This window comes from Indicator indicator, chromosome 34 (genome assembly GCF_027791375.1).
Source record: "Indicator indicator isolate 239-I01 chromosome 34, UM_Iind_1.1, whole genome shotgun sequence".
NCBI classification, from domain to species: domain Eukaryota; kingdom Metazoa; phylum Chordata; class Aves; order Piciformes; family Indicatoridae; genus Indicator; species Indicator indicator.
Genome location: NC_072043.1, coordinates 1,042,225 through 1,052,381, shown reverse-complemented (window position 1 = coordinate 1,052,381; position 10,157 = coordinate 1,042,225).

Sequence of the window (10,157 nt, the reverse complement as noted above, 5' to 3'; positions counted from 1 at the left end):
GGGAGGGGGTCGGTGGGGGGGGGGTGTCCTGGAGCAGGGGCCTGCCCTGGCTGCTGCTCATTCCTACCCCCAGCCCTCCACCACCCCCACCCCCTTCCCACCTCCCCCCCTGCGCCATTTCTATTTAATTAACAAACTTGTAGATAACGAACTCTTTTGTATAAATGAAGCTATTTTCTTCTTCTCCGGACAGAAAAACAAAACAAAAAACAAAAAAAAAAAAAAAAAGGAAAAACAAACAAACAAAAAAAAACACTAAACAAAAAAAAAAAAAAACAACCAGGGGCACAAAAGAATTTGCTGTGACAGATTTACAAATATAATATATTATGTGAACAGATTAAAAAAAAAAAAAAAAAGAGGTATTTCACATCATTTTGGAAGGGGCACAAAAGGAAAAACTCAGCCACTTTACTATTTTTTTCTTGGTTATTTTTTGGGGGGTTTTGAGTTTTGGTTTTTTTTTTTTTAATTTTTTGGGGTTTGTTTTGTTTTTCCCTCCTCCCTGATCTCGTTGGTGGTTTGGCAAAGGAACGTCTCGAGGACCTTGCATGCTGTTTTTTGACTGTTCTGATACCAACAGGAGTTTCTTCCATTTGCAAAATGCTTTCATGTGTTCATAACCTTTTTTTCTATGAAAAAAGAAAAAAAAAAAAACACCCAACAAAAAAACAAAACCAACCCCAGCGCTGTGTGCAATAAAGGTTATCTTTGTATGGGGGTGTTGGTGCTGCCAGCCAGGGCATGGATGGGGAAGGGCAGCCCCAGCCCAAGCAGAGCCTGCAGGAGCCCAAGGGAATGTGGCTTCAAGAGCCTCAGCACTGAGCTGTGCCAACCTGCAGAGCACTGGGCTGGGAGCAGAAAGAGTGGGAGCTGCTCAGCCTGGAGAAGAGAAGGCTCCAGGGAGACCTTAGAGCTGCTTCTCAATATCTGAAGAGGAGCTACAGGGAAGCTGGGGAGGGGGTGGGTAGGAGGGCTTGGGGTGATAGGACAAGGAGCAATGGTTTGAAAGTGGAGCAGGGCAGAGTCAGGTTGGCCATCAGGAGGAAGTTCTGCACAGGAAGGGTGGTTAGACACTGGCACAGGGAGGTGGTTGAGACCCCATCCTTGGAGACATTCAGGATCAGCCTGGATGTGTCCCTGTGCAGCCTGCTCTGGCTGGAGGTGGCCCTGATGCCTGCAGGGGGTTGGACAAGATGCCCTTGGAGGGCAGTCTGTGAATGGTACCATCCAGCAGGACACCCTGGCACCCACTGCCCCAGCTGACAGACACCTGCTTACTGGTAAGTCCAGCCCAGGATGCACCATGGCACAGGGCAGGGAACCCTCCTGAGCCATGGCACAGCTCCAGCAGCACCAGGAGGGCACGGATCTGACTAAGCACAGCTCCCCAGCAGGGCAAGCCCAGCACCATTGTCCTCTGCTGCAGTGGAGCTGTGAAGCAGCAGGGTGAGGCACAAGGCCTGGTGAGCCCAGCACAGTGCCCTGAACAGTGCCATTGCTGCCACCCAGCACGGTGAATCGTGGCACAGGTGCAACACTGGCACAGCATGGCACAGGGAACCAGGGCACAGCTCCAGGGTCACAGCAGTGTGGTGAAGCACAGCCCAGCCACCCTCCCTGCTAGGGCTGAGGGTAAAAGAAAAAAACCAAACCACAAGAGGAAACCAAGACCAAACCAATTACCTACCAAAAAACACCAATTCCATCCTGCCCCTGCACCTCTGACAGCAAAAGCAGCCAGCACCTGGGGCTGGCAACTTCCCTCCCTCTGCTGCTTCCCAGGAGGCCACAAACCAGCCAGGGCTGTTAGGAACAGTTGTGTTCAGCAGGCAGAGTAGAACTGTGGCTTCCAGAGGAGGCTCTGGTGCTATCTGGGAGCTAATGGCACTTGCACTTCCTTCTTCCAGTGCTTTTGAAGCTGTTTTCATCACTCTCCCTCCACACCTGCTGGCCACTGCTTCCACCTCCTCTCTCTCTCTACAACAAACAAAAAACCTTCTCTTCCCCACAGCCCAGCAGAACCCCTGCTGCACAGAGCCTCTGACCATTCTCTCTGCCCTCAGGTGCTGCTTTTAAACAGAATTCAGGGTTTTAATTATTTGCCAGGCCTCCTTTTTTATTTTTTTCCTTCAATGAAGAGCCCAAACAATGCTCAGCAAATGAAGGGGTTGCTGTTGCTGGCACCAATGCCTGCCCACCTCCAGTGCCAGCTCACAGACCCCTCACCTGCTCCTGCTGTCCCACTGCTCAGTAGAGCCTCCTTCAAACCAGCAAGAGCTTGGGGCAGCCCTGAGGGGCCAGAGAGGCTGGGGGAGAGCAGACCACCACTCACCACCATCTTAGCCTTTGGCACCATCCCCAGAGCCCTGGGAACCTCCTGGCTGCACATCACCTTCCACCCTCCTGGAGAGCTGACTGAGGACCCTCTGGCTGCTTAGAGGGACACACAGGACCCCACAGCCCAGCCCCCATCAGCTCCTCCAGAGCCCAGATCTGTCTCACACAGGTTTGTTTTCAGCCAAGTAAAGCCAGTCCTGCCCCCTTCCATCTCTCCCGGACCAGCACAGGGACACTTCTCAGGCATCTCCCTCATGATTTCAGTGCACATCAGAGAGGAAAAACCTTCACAGGGTGCAGATTTTAGAAAGCCAAGTGCCCAGCCCAGCTCCCAGCAGTGTCCCAGCTCAGCACCCACACAGCACCTCCAAAACGCCCATCCCAGGCTGGAAAGAGGGCAAGGCAAGGCAGGAGTGGCCTCAGCTGGAGAGCAGAGGTGAGCACCAGAAGAGCAATCAGCACAGCTGAACACATCTTTATTGTGGCTGCCCAGGACAGATTCCCTCCTACATGACAGCAACACTTCACCCACCCAACCCCAGCAGCTGCACCCCCTGGCTCTGCAGAGTGGCACAGTTCCAGTTGCCACCACTTGTCCCCCAGACCCCTACCCACAGCTCCCAGAGAGCCCTTCCCCATGGCAGGGAGCTCTGCCCACGCTGCTGAGCACCCCAGGAGGGGCAGGAGGACAGTCCAGCCAAGCCACACTGACCAAGCTTTGCTTTCAACAGGATGAAAAGGTTAAAAAGCCCCAAGCAGCTCAGAAATCCCAAGAGCTGGGCTGGGTTTAGGTCTGGTGTAGTGCCCTGCCCGAGCAAACACCACAGGAAAGAGCTTTTCCAAGCACAACGATGCTCTGCTTCCCTGTAGCCTCCATTTCCTGATGCCAGCCAGCTCAGGCTGCCCCAGCAGAGCCTGGCAGCTCACAGACCATGCCAGCACCAGCCCTGCCCTGCCCAGGCACCTCACAGATGAGCCCCAAGCAGCAGCAGCAGTAACTGAGCACAGGCAGCCAGCAAACACCAGCACCTACAAGCTCAAGCAGGGCAGGATGGAGCCCTAGGAAGAAAGGCTGGAGAGGACACAAAGGGTTGTGGGGGCTGAGTTCAGAAGCTCTGCACTAAAAATCCAGCATCAGACCCAGCAAAGAGGCTGCAGAAGCCACACTCCAGAGGTCAGAGCAGAACCACCTACAGCCCGCAGCTCCTCACCACCATGGGACAGCACAGCACCTTCTCAGCAGCTCCTCAGCACCCCCTGCTCACAGCAAACCTCCTTCCCTTCCTCTGCTGGCCCAGGGCTCTCTGCTGTTCCATTCCCTCTTCCTCTGCACCCTCCAGAAGCCAGCACTCCAAACCCAGTGTTAAAACCCAAGACACTCCTGGACTCCAGTCCCTGCCAGACTGGGAGCAGCCCAAAAGACCAGGAGTGGGTGGCAGGGTGGCAGTGGCACTAACCCAAATCCCAGAGCTTTGGGTCTGGCTCAGGAAGGAGCTCGGAGAGCCACAGGAGTCAGGACCCCAACCCCCTGCTCCGAGCCCAGAGCACCCCACACAGTGACCACCCCCAGATCAGCTCACAGCTCACCTCCTGCTCCCTTTGCTGCCTGCAGCACATCCTCCTGGTGACATTCAGCTCCTGGACATGGTGTCCCCAGCTGCCTGGAGCAGGGGAAAAGGCAGCCCTGCCAGCCCAGCTCCAGGGGCAGAATGGAGGTGGCACAGCAGAGGGCTATCAGTGAGCCAAGCAAGTGCCAGCTGGCAGCCATCAGCCACAAGGGCTCTCAGCTGTGGAGGTCTCCTCCCAGCCACACAGCTGGGGGCTCTTAGACTTGCTGGGGCCCAGTGTAGGGAAGGTTGTGTCCTCCCTGGGTGCTGAGGTGCCACACTGGCTGTGCCCTGGCCAGGAGGCAGTGCTGTCTGGGGAGGGATGGAGCAGGGAGGAGATGCCACTGAGCAGCACAGAGAGCAGGGATCTACAGCTGCACACACACCAGGAGCTACCTAGCAGGGACAGGCTGAGGCACCAGGGCTGCACATCTTCAGCGACAGGACAGGCAGAGGAGGGACAGAGCAGGGCACAGGTGGCTGAGGTGTCTACTTCTTCTCCTGCTTCTGCTGCTGGTACCTCCTGAAGTGGGTCTGGATGGTGAGCGCTGCCTTCTCCGAAGGGTCGCTGAAGAACTTGGGTTCACTGCTGGCATCAGGGGTGACACTGCCTGGGGTGACACCAGAGCATCACAACGAGCCTGGACAGGCCCCACTGGGCAGAGCAGGGCTCTGCCATCACCCCCCAGGCTGCCCACAGAGCACCCACAGACAGGAGGGCTTCCCTCTGCTATGGAGGTGAAAGAGGTTGGATGTGCACAGCCTGAAACCACAGCTCCAGAGCTCAGTCACAGACTGCCCTGGGTGGAAGGGAGCCTCAGAGGGCATCTTGGCCAACCCCCCAACAGCTCCAGCCAGAGCAGGCTGCTCAGGGACACATCCAGGCTCATCCTGAATGTCTCCAGGGATGGGACCTCAACCACCCCCCTGGGCAGCCTGTGCCAGTGTCTCACCAGCCTCACTGTGCAGAACTTCCTCCTGATGGCCAACCTGACTCTGCCCTGCTCCAGTTTCAAACCACTGCCACCCCAAACCCTTCTGAGCAGTCCCTCCCCAGCCTTCCTCTAGGTCCCCCTCAGATACTGGAATGCAGCTCTAAGGTCTCCCTGGAGCCTTCTCTTCTCCAGGCTGAACAACCTCTTCAGCAGAGCTGTGCAGGGCAGGAGGAGCAGGACCCTCACAACCCAGGCTCCCTGGCAGCACTAATCTCTCTCTATTTACACAGCTTTCCCCCCAGGGCCCTCAGCCTCCCCCCCTCATCACCCAGGCAGCTGCTCACTCACTTTCCCCCCCCACAGATGTGATTAGCACAGGGCTGGGCACTGCACAGCAACGAAGCTCTCAGCCTGCCAAGGGGAAGCCCTCCCCACCCCACCCCACCGTGGCACCAGGGAAGTGCTGTGCAGGTCGAGAGGAGCTGAATCAAAGCCACTCAGCAGTGCTGCTGTGAGCCACCCTCTCACTGCTGAGCACCCCCCAGGCAGCCCTGCTGCCAGCTGCTGCTGGGCAAACTCAGCCCTGCCACCCCACCAGGCTTTGTTCTCACCCCACAGAGAGAGACGCACAGAGAGCCCACGCTGGCACTGCTGCCTCCTGCCCTCCTTACATACTGCTGGCTGCCAGCCCTGCCCACCACAAATACCAGAGGCTGGGGAGCTGCTGGGGCAGGTGATGCCCCTTGGGTGCAGGCACCAGCCCCTGGCCCTGGGGGCTGCCCACAGCCCTGTGTGAAAGGCACCCAGCAGAGGGGCACAGCCAGCAGCAGCCCTGGGCACCTTCCCCTACTCACAGGGCAGCAAAGCCCCCAGGAGAAGTGTCCAGGCCAGCCAGGGCTCCTGGCCCACCAAGGAGGAAGGTCAGAGCTCAACACCCTGCCTGCTCTGCCATGGTGGGCAGTGAGCAGCACCCAGCCCAGCCCCAGGGCATTGCCTCCCCTGCCTTCAGCTGCTGGCTGCCCAGAATAGCAGAGCTCAAATCCTCTTTGCTGAGCACTTGACTTCAGCAGAGGGGGCAGGGGCTGAGGGAGGAGAGGATCTGTGCCCAAGAAGCAGAGGTGCTGCAGGAGGAGGGGAGCAAGCAGGGCCCAGGCTCTGCTGTGGCACCCGGGGGCAGAGCCATGCCAGCCCCACACTCACCTTTCTCTCCCGAGAGGGAGTGGATGCTGTTGTGCCGAGAGCTGCGGCCCCTCTGGAAAGGCAGAGAACAGAAACCAGCAGAGATTGTTAGCCCCCAGGCACACGGGGCACCAACAGCCCCTCCTGGGGCAGCTGGCAAGCTCTGAAGGACCAGGGCTGGTGCCCCCAAGCCTTCACCACCCTCTCCTTTGGGAAACAGGAAGCTGCCAACAGCTTCTCCTTTAAGGAGAACACTCCAGAGCCCTGAGGTCTCATATCTGCATTTGTGGGAAAGGCCTCCAAGGAGAGGCAGGAGAGAGCTCTGTACCCCAGCCCAGCCCTGACAGGGGTGTCCACAGGCACTCACTAGAGCTGCACCACAAAGCAGCATGGACCCAGGCTGGGCTCAGATCCTCCACTCCTGTCCCTGCCATTAAACTGCAGCTCCTGTGGTGCCAGGTCTGCTGGGGGGGGGGGGGGAAGGGGGAGATTTTTCTGTGCTGGGCACTGCCATGCCCCCTGGCAGCTGGCACAGCAGCCCTCACCTCGCTGTCCCGGCTGGTGCGGCGGCTCTGGGTCACACACTGGATCTGCCAGGGCAGGGGCTGGTACACCAGGTATGGCAGAGGCTCCTCATGGAACAGGCTGGTGCCCAGCTGGCCACCAAAAGGGTTTGCAGCAGGTGAGAGGAGAGAAGGGACCACCAGAGTGAGCTGCTCCTCTGTACACACCCCCACTGCCCACCAGCCCTGGCACCACACCTCAGCAGCAGGGCTCAGGGGCAATGCTGAGCCCACACAGCCCTGCTGCCCAGGGAGGCACCAAAGGCAAGCAGAGCCCTCTGCCTCCCCTCCCTGCCCCAAAGCATTTCTGTGCTCCCAGGCTCACTGTGCACTCATGGCACTTGCCCACCAGGCTAGGAAGCCCAAGGCCCTGGCACTTGCTTCCTACTGACCCCAAGTGTGCCCCAAGGGGGCACCAGGGGCAGCTGGGCTGGTGGGCACAGCCATGGGCAACAGGAGCAGGACCAGACCTGCTGGGCTGGTGGGCACAGCCATGGGCACACAGGAGCAGGACCAGACCTGCTGGGCTGTGGGCACAGCCATGGGCACACAGGACCCAGGGCATCCCCAGCCAAGCCCACGTTCCCTATGGCTCACTCCCTTCATAAGGTGCCCCCCACCCTGGCAGAAGGGAAATGGGAAGCAGCCAATCTCCCTCCCTGCTGCCAGCCTGGCCCAGACTCACCTGCCCAAAGGCTCTCACCACGAAGAAGAGAGCTGTCAGCAGGGTTGCCAGCATGGCTGGGCTGTGCCAGGGGCTCCCTGTGTCCCGGGTAGGCAGAGCTCTGGCAGGAAGCAGCAGCAGGCTCCCAGCGGGCAGGGACTGGTCTGTGTGCCCCTGGCAGGCAGAAGCCAAGCCCCTTAATGAGCTTAGTGCTGGAGTGCCTCCTGGCAAAGCCCTGCTGCCTGTGCCCTGGCTCTCTAATCAGCCTGGCTGCAGAAAAAAGCAAATCCTCTTCTCCCCACATCTCCTGCGCATGCCAGGCTCCCACTGCCCTCTGCCGTGGGCACAGGGCTCCTCTGCTGGGCACTGCTGCCCAGCAGGCCCTCACAGGGTGGCACCTCTGGAGATCCTCCAGTCCAACCACCCCACGGGCACAGTCACAGCAGTTTGCCCAGCATCCCAGTGCCCAGGCTGGCTCCACAGGAGGAGACTCCACAGCCTCTCTGGGCAGCCTGCTCCAGGCCTCCAGCAGCCCCACACCAAGCAAGTTTCTCCCTAAATTGAAGGGAGACCTTCTGGGTTCCAGCTTGTGCCCACTGCCCCTTGCCCAACCACTGGGCACCACTGAAAAGAGCCTTGCCCTATCCTCTTGACCTCCACCCTCCAGATACTGACCAGCACTGATCAGATCTCTTTCCAGGATGCTCTTCTCCAGCCTAAATAGCCCCAGGGCTCTCAGGAGAGAGATGCTCCAACCCCTTCAGCAACTCTGGGGCCCTCTCTTGGACTCTCTCCAGAAGTTCCCTGTCCCCCTTGAGCTGGGGAGCCCAGAACTGGACACTGTGGGCTGCTGGAAGGGGAGAGGAGGAGAGCACAGCCCAAACCCTGCCTGGCTTCTGGCAGGACCCCAGCAGGCACAGTGCAGCAGCAGCAGCACCTGGGACACCACTGAGTTTTGGGTGACTGGGGGGTCCCAGATGCTCCCAGAGGAGTCACAGCCAGCTCCACACAGCCCAGGCTGCACAAAGCCCTGCCCCTCACCCATGCCCCACAGCGCTCCCCCCACCCAGGGAGGGCTCCCCCCCTGCTCCATCCCAGCCCCTGCACCTCCCCTTCCCCCCACCCAGCCGGGCTGGCCTCGGTCTGCCCCAGCACACAGCTCCCCCTCTGCCCTTGACACAGAGCTCCAGAGCCAGCCAACCATTGGCACAGCTTCCTGAAAAGGGCAGGAGAGAAGCTCCTCAAAGCCTGCTGCAGGCTGAAAGCCTCATGAAGAGCTGCTCTAGTGGCTGGGAGCTTCAGCTCTGCCCCAGCTCTGCCTTCCCTGGCCAGGTACTTAATGGAATAATGGTCACAAAGCCCCTGGCAGTGAAGCACTCCTGGAAAGTGCCTGCAGTGACCTTGGCAGGACAAAAGAGCCTGCAGAGAGGCAAGGGGGGACCACAGACTGGGTGGCTGAGGGCTACAGCAGGGCAAAAAAAAGAGCTCCAAACACCACCACCCTCCAGAACAGGCTCAAGGTGATGGAGTTCCTGCACAAAAGCAGCCACAGCTGCTCCCGGGGCTTGGACAGGCAGAGGGAAGAAGCTGCAGCCCAAGCTATGGCTCAGCTAACAGCCAACCCCCCCTGCTGCTGCTGGGGGGAGCAGGAGTGCCCTTGGGGATGTGCTGTTGGGGCACAGCACCCAGCATGCTGCCAGGCAGCTGGATGCGAGGTGCTCCTCTGAACCACATCTCCTCCTCCCAGCAACCAGGAAACTGAAGGCAAAATCCTTTTGCTTTTAGCAATCCGACAGGAGCTGGGAAAGAACTTTGGATCCATGCCTTCTGCCTCCAGCAGGACTCCCCTGGCCTTCTACCACCCCCTGCAGCATCTGAGCCCTCCCCATTCAGCCTGAGCTGCTGAGGATTTCCACAGCAAGGACACCAGTGGGACCTCTCCACGGGGCAGTGCCTGCAGGGCTGTTGGTGCTTTGTTGGCACCCAGCTGTGGGAGAGCAGGGCCCTGAGGAGAGGCTCAAGTTGTCCTGGCACAAAGGCTGGGCAAAGGCTAAGAAAATCAGCAAAACAAAGCCTCCACAAACATTCTCAGCAGCTTTCAAGAGAGGTTCATGAAAAATAGATCTCTGTTAGGTGTGAACAGCCCCTGCCAGGCTCCCAGCACCCAGGCAGCAGCACCAGGGCTCTGCTGTACCCTGCTGCACACCACCAGCCACGCTGAGCAGCACCCAGGGTGCAGAGCCAGGTGGCAGCAGCCTCCTGCATCAGCAGTCTCCAAGGAGCAAGCTTGGGAGGTGGATTTCCTGCAGATGGGATCTCCTGAAATGCAGGCAGGGGAGATGGAAAGCAGTCCAGCATCAAATGGTGACAGGAAAGAGAGAGAGAACCAAAGACCACACTGCCCCCTTGGCAGCAGGCAGGCCCAGCCCCAACCCCTCCTCCTTGGCTCCAGCAGCACCATCTGCCCTCTCCCAGCACCCCAGGGGGTCCTGCTGGCTGGCTTCTGGATGCAGCCTCTCCAGGGGAGCCCCATCTGGGGTACAAAGCAGGCCCCAGAGCTGTGCCTCCCAGCACCTTGGCCCCAGGAGCCCAGCAGAGCTGCTGCAGCAGCAGCAAGGGCAGGCTCCAAGCTGGGCACAGAGGGCTCCTGCCCAGCTCTGCTGTGAGCAAGGAGCCCCAGCTGCTGAGCAGGGCTCTGGTCCCTCCCCAGGGCACAGCAGGATGCAGCTGGGGCTTTGTCTGCACCTCCACATTAGGCTGAGCTCCTCCACTGTACCTGCACCAGCAGCAGTGCCCCAGGTGCCAGCTCTGCTCCGTGGCAGAGCCTTTGTATGGCAGCAGGGGAGCTGCCATGGCACAGCCACACTGC